General features: G+C 41.2%; 1 pseudogene; it reads right to left on the bottom strand.

Annotated features, from left to right (window-relative positions):
* Positions 1-1,147: 1,147 nt before the first annotated feature.
* On the bottom strand, positions 1,148-1,412 carry LOC142449215 (anaphase-promoting complex subunit 13 pseudogene; annotated as a pseudogene).
* Between the last annotated feature and the right edge of the window lie 16,009 nt (positions 1,413-17,421).

Genomic DNA, 17,421 nt, shown 5'->3' with positions numbered 1-17,421 from the left:
GCCTTGCTTTTTGTTAATGCTTTAAGTCAGTTGTTCTCAACCTTCCTCATGCCTTGACCCTTTAATACAGTTCCTCATGTTGTGATGACCCCCAACCATAAAATTATTTTCATTGCTACTTCATAGCTATAATTTTGCTACTGTTGTGAATTGGGTGACCGCTGTGAAGGTGTCGTTTGACCTCCCAAAGGGGTCGCGACCCACAGGTTGAGAACTGACCTTTGTCCTTCAGCAACACCGGTTCTTGCTTACGTACTACCTCCTGAAATGCTGGAATGCATACCAGTTCTCTTTGGTACAGGAACTCTGTGTATTCTTTCCTTCTTCTTTTGATGATTCCAGCATTGTTCAATATTTTTCCCAGAGAATTTTTTAATATTGAAACTAGCAACTTGAAATTTTTCTTGAGTTCTTTCAGTTTAAGGTATGCTGAGCTTGTGCTTCCTCTTTAGTTTTCTAAGTCTTTTCACATTTCATTATAGTATTTTACATTGTCTTATCAAACTGCCCTTTGAAATTCATTCATTCATTCATTGGAGCAGATGACTTATTAATCAGTGAATTTATCCATAGTTTGAAACAACACGGGGAACTTTTGGGGTCACGGTAATCAGTGAATGGGGTATCTCTAGATCTGTAACATATGCCCTGTCCCTATCCATGCACTCAGGCTAAGTACACATCCCCCTTCCACTCAGAATGCTTCTCTAGAGGAGTCCATGAGAAGTTAATCATTGTTACAGCTGCTTCTTTTGCCTTTCTCACTTTATCCTCAATCCTCTTGTAGCACAGGATGCATGAAAGCAGCAAGGAAGTGGTGCTCGCTTCGGCAGCACACATACTAAAAAAGTAGCAAGGAAGTGTCCAACACGGACAAGAAGAGAAAATCAGAGTTAAGGGTAAAATCAGAGTTTTAACAATCATGTTCAAACACAAGACATTGGATGAAGAGTTTAGGCACAAAGAGCTAAATATTCCACATTCTTAGGAAAATCTCACTTAACTTCTCATCCTGGTGAATTTTACTTTGCTGCCACAAACGATGTGAGAATATACTTTTAGGTGTTGATTTCTTGCTAAGAGATTTTCATTAGAGTGCTTATAGAAACACACTCATGAGCACACACCCACACATGCACACACATACTCACTGCCCCTGAGCAAGGATCCAGGTGTCAGTTTCCAAGGGCGGGGGAGAGGGGGACACGTTCTCATGCCGGTACAGTAAGGCCAAGTGTGTCCACTTCATTTCTTATTCATTAACGGATTCTGTGGTGCCACTATTGTCTTGCTCAGGTTCAGGAAGCTTGTTCAGAGGTATTACAACACCCTAATAGGGCAGCTTGTCTTTCACGCCAAGTGTCTTCAATCAAGTCCAAGATCCTTCTTTCTCTCTGCACCTCACTGCCCATCCTATTAGATCAGCTACCTGCCCACTGCTTCTGCTAAGCCACACCCTCTGCATTCCCTTTGAAATTTTTTATTCAATTATTTGACTTCATCATTTTTTCCATTTTCTTTAGCTACTCAAATGTCGGAGTTTCTTCTGACATCACTTTGATCTTTTCTTTCTTTCCTTTTTCATGACCTTTTTGCTTTCTTCATGAATGATGTTCTTCATGTCCTCCCACAGTTCATCAGGTCTTCTGTCATAAGTGTTCAATGTGTCAAAGCTGTTCTTGAGATGGTCTCAAAATTCAGATGGAATAGACTCAAAGCTGGGTTTGGGCTTTTCTGAACTTGTTTCAATTTTCCTCAGCTTCAACCTGAACTGAATAGGAGCAATTGATGATTTGTTCCATAGTTGGCCTCTGGTCTGTTTTTGACTGCTGATATTGAGCTTCTCCACTGTGTCTTCCAACAGATGGAGTGAACTGGATTTCTATGTATTCTATCTGGAGTAATGCATGTGTGTAGTCACCTTTTATGGGGTTTTTTAAAGTATTTGCTATGAATAAGTCATTGGTCTTACAAAATTCTTTCGTGCAATCTCCAGCTTCACTTCTATCACCAAGCCCAGGTTTTCCATTTACAAGAGTCTATTTTCAGCTCTTGCATTCCAATCACTAACAATTATCAATGCATCTTGATTGCATGTTAGCTCAATTTCTGATTGAAGAGGTTGTTAGGATGTTTCAGTGTCTTCATCATTAGCTTTTGTGCTTGGTGCATAGACAGGATTGTACTTCAAGACTGATTTTACAGTGTCCTTTTGACAGTGAATGCCCGTCATTCCTCTTGACTGTGTTATTCCTGACATAGTACATCATATAATTTTTTAACTTAAAATGGCCAATACCAGTTCATTTTAGCTTCCTAATGCCTAGGATATATATCTTTATGCATTCCACTTCATTTTTAACAACTTTCAATTTTCCTAGATTTATACTATGCTCATTCCATGTTCCACTCATTAGCAGCGTTTTGCAGCTCTTTTGCCTTACCTTAAGTCCTGCCCCATCACCAAATAAAGATCCCGTAGGCTCCATTCTCACAGACTTTACCCAACTCGCATTACCATGGTTGACTTCACTCCAATAAATCAGTTCTTCCTCAGGAAATTTTTGAGCACTCGCTGACCCAAGGGGTTGATCCTCCGGTACTACCTCTGACAATGTTCTGCTTCCAGTTATTATGCCTTCAGCATCTGACAATGTTTCAGTTCTCTGCATAAAGTTTTCAATCACAGAAATAAAAATATAGAGTCTCCAAGATTGTACATATGTCTTCCCTGTGGGTTTGAATTACCAACCTTGTAGCTAGCAGTCCAATGCTTACCTAACAACAGCACCAGGGTTCCTAAGGGCAACAAAAATACTATTTCCATATACCATCATGCAATGACAGCAGCAAAAATAATTTTTATAGTCAACTTGAACAGAGGTGGAAAGGTTAATCAGATCTGCACCTACAACCAGCCATACATAGGATTGAAAAAGGATATTTCTACATATTATTTATATGCACTACAAATATATCCATGAATATAGTTATATCACACAGGGGACAAAATTATGAAAAGATACTTTGAGGGAATGCCATATACCTTGAGGGAATGAGTCACTGGGTCTGAGAACTCACAAACAGAGTCATATGGGGCCTCATGGTTCATTTGAGTAACCGTCCACAAAGACTTTCTTCCGGCCCACTTTTGTGAGTCATGACTGAGGTTTTAAAAACTTGTGAGTGGACATCTAAGGTGAAACTATTAGTTTCTCCCCTTCTAGGGCAATGAAGAGTAAAGTAAACCAAAGACACAGGGAAAATTATTCTACAGGATTAGTGGGCTACGTGACACCCAGCCTCCACAGCCCCGAGACCATAAGAACTACATAGTGCCCAGCTATCACTGGTAACCATTCTGAAAGGGATCACAACAGGTTCCTAGGTAGAGTGGAGGAAAAAGGTAGAACAAAATTCAAAATAATAAATAAACCAGGCTTATTCTTCTGATACATATTATAACACTTAGCCACCCTGGGAAGACAGAATTGAAGGGCCCTATAGGGTTTCCTAACCTGTAATCTTTAGAAGAACAGATCACCAGGTGGGTTCAAATCATCAACCTTTTGCCAAGTTTAAGTTGAACATTTATCCACTGTGCTCCTGGTCTGGTTGAGATTGGTGAAATCCCTGACTAGGCCCTTAGATATCCTTCAGGTCTGTAACTGAAGGCACCCTCGGGGCCCTAATTCAGCCAAAAGATAGGCCTTTAAGGTAAACAAGAACCCCAGTGGGGAACATACCCCTAAGAACAACCAATCATAGAAGAGCAACAGGACAGCATTTTCCCAGGGGAACTCTCAGAAGTCAGGAAGAAAGAGAAAAACAGGATGAATGGAAGAGGAAAGCACAGGAAGGAGGTGGGAAGAGTACAGTTACATTGTGGGGCTCAAAACAGGAAATTTGTTTGAATTGTTAAGTGGAAAACTTGGTTCTCTGAATCCACAATAGAAAGTATACTTTTAAAAGTGTACTTTTCAGTATATTCAAAGATATGATAAATTATATCACCACAATTTCATTTTAAAATATGTTCAATACTACCCCCAAAAAATCCTGAACACATTGAATTTTACTTATTCCTGATCCCCCTTCCTTCAACCCCAGTCCCAGACAACCATCAATCTACTTGCTCTCTCGGTGGATTTTCCTTTTCTGATATTTCACATAAATTTAATCATATAATATGTATTTTCCCATATATATAATATGGGAATTTTTTTCCATATAAAATGGGGGGATGAAGACTTGCAGAGTTGCTCCTCTAAATATCATAACCTACTCTGTCCTGTAGGGTCATTATGAGTCCGAATTGAGAAGTAAAGAGGTCATCCATGGTGGGTATAGCTAGTGTCAGAAGTAGTAGAGAAGTCGTAGAGCAGAATTATGTCTGACTTCATAGGCAACAGCGTTGGGCTGATCCTCATTCTTAGAGATAAGGAATCTGGACCAGTTCTGGCACTGTGACTACTACAACATATGAGATCTTCCTTGGCTTAGCTAGTTAAGAATTTTACCATGCAAACTGAATATTAGAAGCAAGAAAGAAAGATCACCCTCATTAAGTGACGAATGAAGGAAAAGGCAAGAAGACGGAGAAGATAGGGTTTAGACATGGACACAAAACCTATAAGGTACTTATACAAACTACTGACATTTAAATTGAAGTCTCTTGCCCACAGAAAGAGACAAGCAGGCTGACAGACTGGCAGAAAACCCCAGAATTCTCAATGCAAACATCTTAAGTTACAGAAGCTCTTAGCTTATTTATTTTCCACATTAGGTTCTGCACTCAAAGAACCTTCATGCAGTACACTGAAGATCAAAGAACATTTTTTCCAAGGACAAAACAAAACCAGAAAGAACCCACTATTCCAAATATACGTATGTTCTGAGTTGTGAATATTTTCCATCCTTTATTGTAGGAAAAGAAATTAAGGACAAGAAAGAAGTAGGATCAATTGTGCACATATCATTGTTAAGAAAAATAGGTCCAACTCCACATAATGTTAAGCTGAATCTTTCAGAAATTAAAATGATCAGTTGTCCCCTTTCTTGAGAAATCTTGTGCTATTATCACAGCCAAGAAATTTGTAAAATAAAAACAACATATTGACTTACCTATAGAGACTAACGTATTTCGTGATGAGTCGCATATGTCACAAAATCTTTTTTCTGCAGAAAGATTTTCTCTTCACAGGAAGTTCTAGCTCCCCTTGTCTCTCGCTTTATTTCAAGAGATGTTTAAATTAAAGGGCTCTTGCCACATAATCCTAGTCCCCATGAGAAAAGAAGACTCACAAACTATGTTCTTAAATTTTCCCCAACTGACCAATGTTTATAAATAGTAAACAGTCAACAACACAAAACACATATACAAAAATAAAATGAACAAACTAGCTCTCATTGAGTCAACTCTGTGTCGTTACCCACGTGTGCTAGAATAAAACTGCTCCTTCCATAGGGTTTTCAATGGCTAATTTTCCCAAAGAAGGACGCCAATGAGTGGACTTGAAACTCCAACCATTTGGTTGGCAGCCAAATATGTTAACTGAGGTATAATCACTTGGGCAGGCTTTTCAGCATTAGGGTTCCGTATATATTTATAGTTGTCCTTTGTGTGGCTCGCTGGCAGGAACTGAGAATGCACACATGAATAAAACATAGTTCCTATCTTCACAGTGTAAGGGAGACAAAAAGTTCCAAAGTTAAGTAGAAAAGTCAAAGATAGCACATAAAACTGTTGAGTAAGTAATGCTTTGGAAATGGCTACAGGCCAGCAGGTGGTGGAAGTGTTCGTGGAAAAAACAGCACATTCGTCTACTCTTGAAGAATACGCAAGAGTAAGATGAGTGATGAGTCCTGGGAAGAACCTTCCAGACTTAGGGAAAAGTAACTGCAGGTCACTCTGTGCTGCTGTATGTAAAATAAAAGGAGGAAGAAGTAAACTGGCACATTGAGCAGCAAACAGACATGTAGAGTTTAAATGGTATGCCACGAACTGTTATGGACTGTATTGTGTCCTCTCCCCAAGTAGGTGCTGAAATCCTAGCACTCGTACCTTTAAATATGGCCCTGTGTGAAAATAGACGTTTCTGTTAGATTAATGAGGTCACATGAGAGTTGAGTGGGTCCTCAATCTAACCATTACTGAGTTCTAAAATGAGCCAATTAAAGCTTCCAGGACAGGGCGGCCACCTGAACACATACACAACTAGACCTCTCTATGACAAACTGGGAAAAACAGGGAAGAAGGAACCATAGGGTGGCCTGTGATGCCAAAGAAAAGCTTGACAGTTAAGTCAGTGAAAACCCCTACTTCCCAGAGGTTGTGAGATTGAGCAGAGAAAGGGGAAGAGGGGACCAACGAATCTGCAAGACATGCAGAACTTTGCCCCTGGCCTTGGCTATCCCTCGGGGCTTTCCATAACACCAGCAACCAGGCCCCTGCACAACCCTGCATGGCGCCAGCAACCAGGCCTGGTGCACACGGATCACGTGGTGCCAGCAGTCAGGCCCAGGGGTTTCCCCTCCCAAGGCATCAGCAAGCATTCACCAGCGTAGTTGTCCATGCTGCAAGGCCCACACAGCCTGCCTATGACCGCCCACATGTCCATGTGGCACCATGACCTTTTCACTGTGGTTTACCCAGCTCTGCCTGGCTGTAACTACAAAGCTCTTTGGCCAATCTATGCACCTTTTTCCTTTCTCTCTAATTAATGTCCTCCTTTCCCCCACTCCCATCATTTTCAATCGCCGGTTTTCTTTTTTCCTCTTTTTCTTTCGAGCTCCTTTTTCCATTTTTTTCTTGTTCTCTATTTTTTCCTTTCCTTGTTTCTTTCCTCTTATTCTCCCCCTCTCATTGTTTTTGTTTTGTTGCTTCTAGTCTTCCTTTGGGGCACCAGCTGACAAAGACAACTACTCACATAGGACCCACCACCTCTTGCAGCACTGGCAGCTGACCACAATGCCACCCAAGCAGTAGTCAGCTACGGCCCCACAAAAGAATCGGGAAAAATAGGTGCAAACAACTGAACAATACTTACAACCGAAGAATAGTTTAAAGAAAAGGACCAGGAACTAGAAGAAGTAGAATTTTTTAGAAATGATGTTCAGGTACTTTCAACAGATGCAGAAAAGATTCAAGAGAACCAACCTAAAGAATTGAAAAACTAGAAATCCTACAACAAATGGAATTCCGGACGATTAAGTAGCAAGAGAACAGAATTGGAAAACATGGGATAAGGACAGATGGAAAGCCAAACCAATGCGCTTGAAGATATTCCCTTGAGTACAACTGTGTTGAGAGGAACAGGCAACAAAAGGAGCAAAGGAGTCCAAAGAAAACCTAGGAATTAGGTGGGACACTGTTAGGAAGAACAACCTACGTATGTCCGACTGGTGTTCTGGAGCAGAAACAACAAACAAACAATCTGAAGAGAAAATAGTACAAGAAATCATGAAAGAAGAATTCCTTAAAGTCATAGTAGAGGAGAAAATCACTATTGAAAGGGAATAGGCACCAAGAGAAAAGCATTGCTCCGTGCCAAAGTCAGACTCTCCAATACTGAGGGCCGAGAGTGAAGCCTGAACTTCTGCGGGAGGAGGTGAGCTTCAGTGTGGTTCCAGGTCTTTGGCTTGAGCGATTGGATAGATGGAGGGGTGGATGGAGAGCACGTATAGACAATTCAGAACAGCAAGCCTAGAACAAAAGGATAAGAAGTTTGATTTTAGTGACTGGTATTGATTGAATTGTGATCCCCTAAAACGGGTTTTCTCCTAATGAAACAGTAAACGGCTTCTCCTAGAGCCAGCACCCTAAATTCAGACTTCTAACCCCTGAACTGTGAGAAAACAAATGCTCCTGAAAGCCACCCATTGGTGATGTTTCTGCTATAGCAGCACTGGCTGACTAAGGCAGGTGCATTCGGTTTGATGGGCCCACAGGGTATTTCAAGGTAGTGGCATAAGTCAAGATCTCAGAAGAGAAGTGTGAGGTAAACATGAACTTGGGAGTGTATTCACGCTTAAATTCTGAGTCCTTAGCTTGTGGGAGGCTAAGGGGTACAGTGGGAGCCTTAAATCTACTTTGAATCTTAATACACATTTAGTCTCAAATTTTCTGACCGAGAACCATCAACGTAAAAAACTTTGCCCTGAGGCAGAATGTATTTGAGAGAGAACACTACCACTCCCCCTAGCCAGCCCAGCATGGGGCAGACTTACCTCAGGGTTCTGCTTCAGTGTGTCCTTAGTCGACATTGGGATACTGGGCACGCTGGTTGTGAGTCATGCCCTGACCAAAATGGTCAGAAGCAACTCAATGGCATCTACCAACAACAGAAAACATATTTCAAGTTGAGATCTTTTCCCCTAGAAGAGGAATCAACAGCAAAATCAAGCACTACATGTTAGGAGTTTTGTTCATATTGGTTCTTTCATGTATTGCTCTGTACCAGCACCTAGAAGAATGTGTATCATAGAAGAATGTGTATCATAAGTAATGGACAATGTATATCATAAATAATTTATCATGAATAAAAAGTAATTCCATTTATGAGACTGAAAGAAATTGTCCAGGTAAACTAGTGGAAGAGAAAGAGACTGGTCAAAGAACACACAAAGGGATAACCTGTTGGGCATCTCCAGTGCTATCGCTATCAGTAGTGTACACCAACTATATTTCAAGCATTATTGATTATGGTAAAGGAATTATGAACTGGCCACACATTATACTTTCAGAACTTACTTTCATGTAACTGTCTTCTGAGTAATAGAGCAAAATGAGAATATTTTTTTCTTAATCTCCTGGCTTGGGTAGTGCATTTTATATCATTCAGGCTGATTTTGATGAGCTAAAGTGGTTAAGACACATGCACATATAAACATATAGTTCAACTAAATTTAAAAAACTTGCAAAGAACAAATTCAAATAGTAAAAGAGCATATCTTAGTCTTCAAATTCATATTCTACTGCTTACTCATGATCTCCATTTGGGTGATTAAAGGCACTTTAAACTCGATATGCTGAAAAGCAAATTTATGGTCTGCCTCATCTCTTAGTGAATGGTACCATCCTCCAAGCAGAAACATAAATAAAAACAAAGAGTCATCCCTGACACTTGCCTCTCCCTCTTTCTCCATAGCCACATTACTCTCAGATCCCATCATGTTTAAAGTCGTCACTTTCTCTCCCCATTACCTAAGGAACTGTAAGCGTCTCTTGGACTTCTGCTATAACCTATTAATTATCTACTCCTTTCCTGTCCTTTCTGCCCCTGCCCACAATGTGCTCTGATGCCAGTCTGAGAATGTTTTTCCTACAATGTAAATCTGATCCTGTTTCCCTCCTCTACGAACCAGTTGTCAACAAGTGGATTCTGACTCATGACAACTCATACTGGCCAGAGTAGAAGAGTGTCCAGTGCCGTTTTCTATGGCTGATCTTTTCAGACTGATGCCCTTTCTTCTGCAGTGCCTGGCTACGTTTGAACCACCAGTGGTCCACTTAACTACCAAATGCATGACTCTTTCCTCCTATAAAAAACATTTCGATAGCTTCCTTTGGCACAAAGGGACGTTCTTAAATGGTCTATACCTCCTTCTTGGTGTGGTGGCTTCTTCCTCTCTATTCAGGTCCTTCTGACTCTGCTGTCTAATCTCTCTTGCTGTGCTCAGGCCTCCTTTCAAGTTCTCAATCATACCATTCTTACTCCTACCACAAGGTCTGTGCACTTGCAATTCTCTCCATGTGGAATATTCGTATCAGCCCCCACACTCCAAACCAGTTCACCTTATTCCAAACCAATTCACTCATCTTCATATTTCAGCTCAGAAAGTCCTTCATCAACTTAAGTCAGATCCACTGTTAGGTAATTTCAGAGGTCTTCACTCCTTTCTACCACACCTTTCTAGCATCTCTCTCCAATTAGATGCAGCCTTCACTATTAATTCATTCGTGTAATTATATACATGCATTTAATATGTATGTGCTTTGCATTGTACCATAAGCTGCATGAGTTATAGCTGTTTCCTGATCACTATTATATCCCGAGCACCTAGTTCTGTGCCTGGCACATACAAACAAAAATTTCTCAAGTCAATGCTGGCTCCTAATGACCCTATAGGATAGACTAGAGCTTCCCCTGTGGATTTCTGAGACTCTAGTTCTTTATGGGGATCGGAAGTCTAATCTTGCTCCTGCGGGGTGATTGGTGTTTTCAAACTGCTTTCCTTGTGGTTTACAACCCAACTCATAACCAGTACACCACCAGAACTCCTTTGGCTGGCACATAGTAGGTACTTCAAAACATATTTGTTAAAGTGATTAATGCACAGATGAGTATGTTTGTGTATTTGACATAATTAACCAAAACTATCTTCCCAAACCTCAGAGGCAGACATTTTTATTCAAACCTCCTAGAAAATTGCATGATGAAATGACACATAATATACCCATACGTACACACTATCATCCAGTCTGGTTCAGTTAAGCAACCCTATGGAACAGAGTAGAACTACCCTACAGGATTTCATCTTTCTGGAAGTAGATGGCCACACCTACTCCCAGGGAGCTACTGATTGGTCCAAACCACTGCCTTTTGGAGTAGGAGCTGAGTGTTTAACCACTGTTCCACCAGGACCCCTTTCCTCATCTATACGGATTAACAAAATGTTTAGTCATTACAGAATCATCTGATTTAAATTGCCAGGTTGAACTGAAAAACTAGAGCAATACTCATGAAAAATAATTTTTCAGAACTGTAAAGCAATAAATTTCTATTTTTGAAGTTAAAAAATTTAAGCTGAGTCTCCTTTGGAAATACTACCACAAAAATGAAAGAATCAATTAGAAACAGCATATCTAATGCTCTTTCACTCTATTCTTTGCCATAGTATGCAAGGGGGTAACTCCAAAAAAGATAATGACATTTTTAAGCAATGTATTTAATTCTTTTTAACAACAGTATACTCTTCAAGTACTCTCCATTACACTTAATACATTTGCCCAATCTGCAATTCCATTTTTGGAAACATTTTTCAAACATCTGTTTGGATGGCTGACAGCAACTCCCTTGTGTTTTTCTTCACCTGTTCTATATTGTCAAACTGTTGTCCTTTCATGTCTCTCTTCTTGTGGGGAAACAAAAAGAAGCTGCAAGAAGCAATGTCAGGTGAGTAAGGTACATGGGGGCACAAGAGGCATGCTGCGTTTTTCAAAAAACTGGTGCACTGAGATGGCTACAGGAGCAGGTGCATTGCTGTGGTGGCAAAACCAGTCCCCCATCTGCCACAAATCAGGCCTTTTTTGTCACACACTGTTATGCAATCTTTTCACAACCTCTAAATAGAAAGCGTGATTAACAATCTGACCTGATGGGACAAACTCTAAATGCACTATCCCCCTCACATCAAAAAAAAAACAAAAAACACACACACACAAATGAGCATCGTCTTGATCTTTGATTTCACTTGACAAGCTATGTTTGGATGAGTTGATGATGGCATCTTCCACTGGCTTGACTGCTGTTTGCTTTCGGGACTGTAAGAATAGCACCATGTCTCCTCACCAGTAATGACCTTGGGGGAAACGTCTGGGTCGCTTCAGAGCTGTTCTTTCAAAGCACAGCATGCTTTCACTCCATATTCTTTTTGCTGATCAGTCAGAACCTGAGGCACAAGTTTCACAGTGACCCTTCTCGTTCCCAAATCTTCCATTAAAATTCACTGAACAGAGCTCCAAGATAGTCCTAAGTCCATATAACTTGCCCATCTCTTCGACAGTCCATCATCTTTGAGCACAAGTACACAAATTTTGTCTTCATTTTCATCCATTTGGGAAGTTGGTGGACATCCACAACAAGGTCTGTCATCAATTGACTTTCACCTTTTTTTGAAACAAGGAAACCACTCGTATACTTGAATGTTTCCCATACAGCAGTTCAACTTCACAGAAGTTTCTGGGGCATTTTTCCCAAGCAGGAAATAAAATTTCATGCCATATGCTGGTCTCTTAAATCAGCCATAACAAAACAAAATAAAAGACGTTAAAGTGAAACTGCTTTTATGAAAAAATTCACTGTGACCAGAAAGAACCTTCCCAGGTGACACCACTGGGTGCACTAACTTAGAGTGTGTTACTTGATATGCACTACAAAAGCTCTGCCCAGCGGAGTTTCTTCTGGGTTTTCTTTTTTTGGGAGGGGAGGTGAGGGGTACCCCCTTGTATAACAGCAGACACTTCAAAAACTAAGCAAAAATATTTCACAATACTATTTTGAATAATCCATTTATTATGGAAATTTGGACAGGATATTGCTGATTAAATAGATTCCCAAAGAGTTAGACAAAATAGTATGGTTCAAATGATTAATGGCTGCTAAGTGAAAGGTTGGAGTTTCAAGTCCACCCAGGACCACCTCAGAAGAAAGTGCTGGCAAAGTTCTTCTGAAAAGTGAGTCAATGAGAAGCCTATGAAACACACCCTACTCCGACACAAACGGGGTCACCAGGAGTTGTGTTTGACCCCACGTGGTATTTTAACTCACTCATTGCATTTTTGTTCTTGTTTTATATGTCTGTTTCCCCACTTGTGGAGGACAAGACGTTACTGATCCTTTTTGACAGGTAGGCATTCCACATGCCTACCATCCAACAGCAATAAACCTTCCTTAAATAAACAACTACTAGCTTCGATTTTTTTCATTAAATGTTTCCTCTGTATTCTAAATCACTTTTGAACAAGTTCAAGGAATCTAGTTCAAAATAAGGTGCAGGGATTCCATCTCCAATATTTACATATATAATTATTCCTTTTGGCTTCAAAATATATGCTTAGGTTAATCAAAGACAGTCTTTTAATGTTTTGCACAACCTTCTACATGCTGCCTGAATTCTCTGCTGAAAGAGCAAAAAAACATATGGTAAATTGGGCATCAGAAATCATTGCTAAGAAAGAAAAGAATATTCCAGTATCTCTTATAAAATCGTCTTTTGGAGAGAAAAAACCATCTTTGGAATCAGTTATGCTAAAACAGAAGAAAACCACTGATGGTGGCCTCAACTGGCTGAAAACCTTCAAAGCGTGCTTGCCAGAAGATCCCTTATAGAACTTTGGAAGCTGCATCATATGAATAAAAAATTTTAAAAACCCAACTCATAGGGAACCTCTAAGACAGAATCAAACTTCCCCTTTGGGTTACTGAGACTGTAAATCTTTATGGAAATAGACAACCTCATCTTTCTACTTCTGAGTGGCTAGCAGGTTTAAACCACCAACCTTGCGGTTGACAGTCCAACGTGTAAACCACTACACCACCAGGGTTCTTACTCTGGTGGCAAAATCATATATATATATATATATAAAACTAAATTCATAGTGAAAATTCTTTCCTCATGTTCAAGGTAATTATCTTAATACAGGTTTCCCCGAAGTGATTTTTCAGGAAGGATTTGAGTACAAGTAGTTTATCTAAGAGTTGGCAGTGGTGATGCAGTGGTAAAATTCTTACCTTCCATATAAGAGACCCATTTGGATTCCCAACCAAGATACATCATGCTCAGCAACCACTCACCTTTCAGTGAAGATTTGCATGGTGCTGATTCTAAACAGATTTCACTGGAGCTTTCAGACTAAGGCAGACTAGGCAGAAAGGCCTAATAATCTACACCCAAAACTCAGCCGGTGAAAGCCCTAAGGATCACAACTACCTGATCCCATCGTGCATGAGGTTCCCAGGAGTGTGAGCTGAGCTCATGGCAGCTAACAACAAAAATAGTTTATTTGGGAGTGTCAAGTGGGAAAGTGCAGTAGGGAAGCAGAGAAAGGAGATGGGGGTGGGGGTGGGGGAGGGAAGGGAGTCAATAAAAGACTCATTATCATGAAAGTCACCTCTGGGGATAATTAAACACTGATCCCCATTTAGTTTGTGCTTGAGCACCACTTCAAGGGTTATTAATTCCCTAGCTCATCCAGCCTGCTGTGTGAGGTGAGGGCAGTTAAGCAGTTTGGGTGGCCAGAGAGCCCTCAGGCAGGGAAATGCAGATCTTGCCAGAAAGCTGAGCCAGCATGTTCAGAAGTAGTGAGGTAAAGGGCAGTGGCAGGGTGGCTGAATGTCAGCCACTGTGACAGCTATACAAAAATGGCCATCAGTGGCCATACTGGCTGTTATGATGCATGTTGTCCTCACATGGACCCGAGATGGACTGTGTTCCATGTTTTCAGTGGCTTTGATTTTTCAGATAGAGCTCCAGGGATTTCTTCCATATCACCTCTAGGTGGACCAAGAAAACCTCCAAGTTTTTAGTAAGCCCCTGATCCTCTTAACTGTTTCCACCAAGCAAGGACTCATATTTATGTCTTCAGTGTTTACTGTATACATTGCATTAATATTTATTATTTAATTTTCAAATTCATAACAGCCCTGTGAGGAAGGTGTCCTATTACCATTTATAATCACAATAGAAAAAGAAAACTTCTTCCTGCCCATACACCAGTGCATAGCACAATCTGTGCTCCACAGTCTATGTTCTGAACCACTACCCTATGCTGGAAGGACTCTCCCTGATGCTTGATGAATATGATCCACTCCATATGCTTCGGAATTCACCCAAGAGCAACGAACCTTGTTAACTATCGGGCATCACACTCATTGCCCTGAGTGGTTCTTTCATGTTGGCACTGAGAGCTGGGCCAATTATTCAACAGTCAGTTGACCAAATACAGGACAACTTTGTGTAGGGGAACAGCGCTCTATGGGCCTTTGACTGAAACTTCCAAATGAACATTTCGTGTGGCCAAGTGCTCAATGAGAAAGAAAGTCTAATGAATCTCCATGGTCTATAACTAAAAGCAATGCTTGAACTGCCCAAGCTTGAACACAATTATAAGGGCTCCGTCCCAGGGCTTGGGGCACAAAGTGACTGTTATCTAAAGTTGGAAGGAATTTCCTGAAAGAGTTGGTAGTTGTATAAGGACACACATCATAAAAGCTTGCTTGCTACCCCCTAGTCCCTGATCATGAGAACAAGATTGGACCAGTAAGGACACTGATCTAGACCATGAAATTATTTTCACAGACCTTGCCTCCAACAGAGAAAAATCCACCTTCCTGAAATAACTTCCTTGAATAGACTGCTGTCCTAATAATGAAGGGCTCGTTTTATGGTGGAAACCCAGAGTGAATTTAGACCAAACAAATCCCCACCTTCTGAGAAAATATGAAAATAACTTACTAGATAGTTATGGATTAAAGTCAAAGTATTTCACTGTATCTTCAAAAGCCTAAATTCCTTAAAGGGTACATTTTTAGCTTCTTAAAAACAAACACCTGTTGCCATTCAGTCAATTGCCACACACGGTGGCCCCATATGTTTCAGAGTAGAGCTGTTTTTCCAGTGTTCAATACCTGTGACTTTTCTGAAGTAGATTGCCAGGCCTTTCCATCTCGGCTGTCCGTGGGAGATTTAAGCTGGAAACTGGTTAGAAGGCCAGAGCAAACCATTTGCACCAGCCAGGCACTTTCTAGCCTGTTAAGGCTCAGTTTTTCCTTTTATCATTGTTGAAGGAACCCTCTGGCCTTCTTTGGTTCTATAGAAAGTCAAAACTATTTATTCTATAATCTTACATTTAAAAACACAAAAAATGTTAAGAATGTTAAAAAGATCATCAAAAGACAATGGTCCCCAGAAAACTGGAGCTAAGAAGCAATGGCCTGGAATTGATCGTACTGGAGGCTGTACAACTCTAGCAGCTGTGATTGAAATGCACAAGATGTGAACTGCATGTTGGTGAACTTATTACAAATAAACGAGTTCATAATAAAAGAGGCAAGTGTACCTAATGCACGACTAAATATTTAAGAGAAGCTGGAGATAAGATCAGCTGACACAAATCCTCCATGTTCTGCATGACACTTGTTAATTATCTCTATCTGGGGGAATTATCTGCCATGTTTGGCTTTCTCCAGGGGCAACAACAACAAAACTGTGTGAACTGACTCCAGTAGAGGCAATGATTAAGCAAAGATATGGTAGGGGGAAAATGCTGCTTACAACTCAAAATCATAAAAAAAGAAGGCCATGCTTACTGGTTAGAGCATGATGGGTGAAACCCCTGAGACATGACTTTTCATCACCCTTCAGGCCTGGAACTGAATTCACCCCTCTGCCTATGTGTATCTGAAACAACTGGAAAATTTAATCCGAACAAGAAACATTAGGCTCCTCTGTAGTCGAGCCGTCCAAGAGGACTTGATTTTTTGGTTGTTTTGCCCTTTAACACGGACCTTGTGAAAAGGCCAACTTGCAGCGTGGATGAACATTTAAGGTACACCTGAGAGAAAACCACCAAAAAGTAGCCTTGGTGAGGATGGTTTTATAAACTCAGCAACTAGGACTTCTGAGCTATCTGCAACTACTTTCCCCTTGTAAGTGACCAGTCCCATCTTTGTCTTCCCATGTCAGTGGCCTGCCATAGTAATACTCTTTCTTGAAGACTGACTCAACTTTGCCAAGGTTCCTGCTCATTTTAAAAAGACCTCTCTTCTCTGCTAAGCCATTCCCAGAAACAAAGCACTGGTACAGCTGTAATGGGAGGTAAACTAGATAAAGTTTAACTTATTACAATAACTCTTGACTCATGAAAAATTGTCAGAGTGAGGAGAGTTGCTTAGAGGGAAATTCAGCGCTGCTGGAACGCAGGAGGAGCATCATAAAGATAAGTAGGCACAGACCCATGGGGTTTTGAGGGACTGGGACCTTTTGGCTTACTTCAGTGGAAACCGGCTGGGGCTTGACCTTGGTCCCGCCACGGTCTCTGCTGGAGCCTGGACCATTTGGAGCCCGAAGGGGGCCTTGGTCTCAACACAGCCACAGTTTGCCACGGCCCGCATCAGGGCAGGGACGGGACCCTTGCAGCTCCACGGGCAGGGATCGGGTTCAGCTACATTGTTGCTTCTGTTTACACCTCTGCTCTCTGACCCCCCCCCCCCCACGGTCTTTGATGGCTGCACAGGGTCAGGGGCTTTTTCTTGGCTCAGTTGAGGCTTGTTATCACTACCTTGGGGCAGGGACTAAACCCTTGCAGCTCCACGGTCGGGAGTGGGACTCAGCTACATAGTTGCTTTTGTTTCCCTCTCTCCTCTATATTCCTACACAGTCTAAATTCTCTTACTTGTGAATTTTCTTCCTCTTCTTTGTCTCTTTCCTGTTCTCTCACACTCCACTGCTGACCTCCAGACCACTCCCCTTAGCCTAGGGCATTTACACCTGTGCCACACCCAGCTGGGTGAGCTCCACCCTAGGTAGCTAACCCAAGATCCGGGAAAGCCCTTCTTTCCCTCCAGGGGATACTCTGCCCAACTTCTCACCTGGGAATTCCTGCCTGTGTACCCGGGAGCATAAGGCAGCTTGGTCAAC

The sequence above is a fragment of the Tenrec ecaudatus genome, chromosome 5, assembly GCF_050624435.1.
Source record: "Tenrec ecaudatus isolate mTenEca1 chromosome 5, mTenEca1.hap1, whole genome shotgun sequence".
Lineage (NCBI taxonomy): Eukaryota > Metazoa > Chordata > Mammalia > Afrosoricida > Tenrecidae > Tenrec > Tenrec ecaudatus.
The sequence above is the reverse complement of the archived record's forward strand: the minus strand, read 5'-3'. Positions and strand labels throughout refer to the sequence as shown.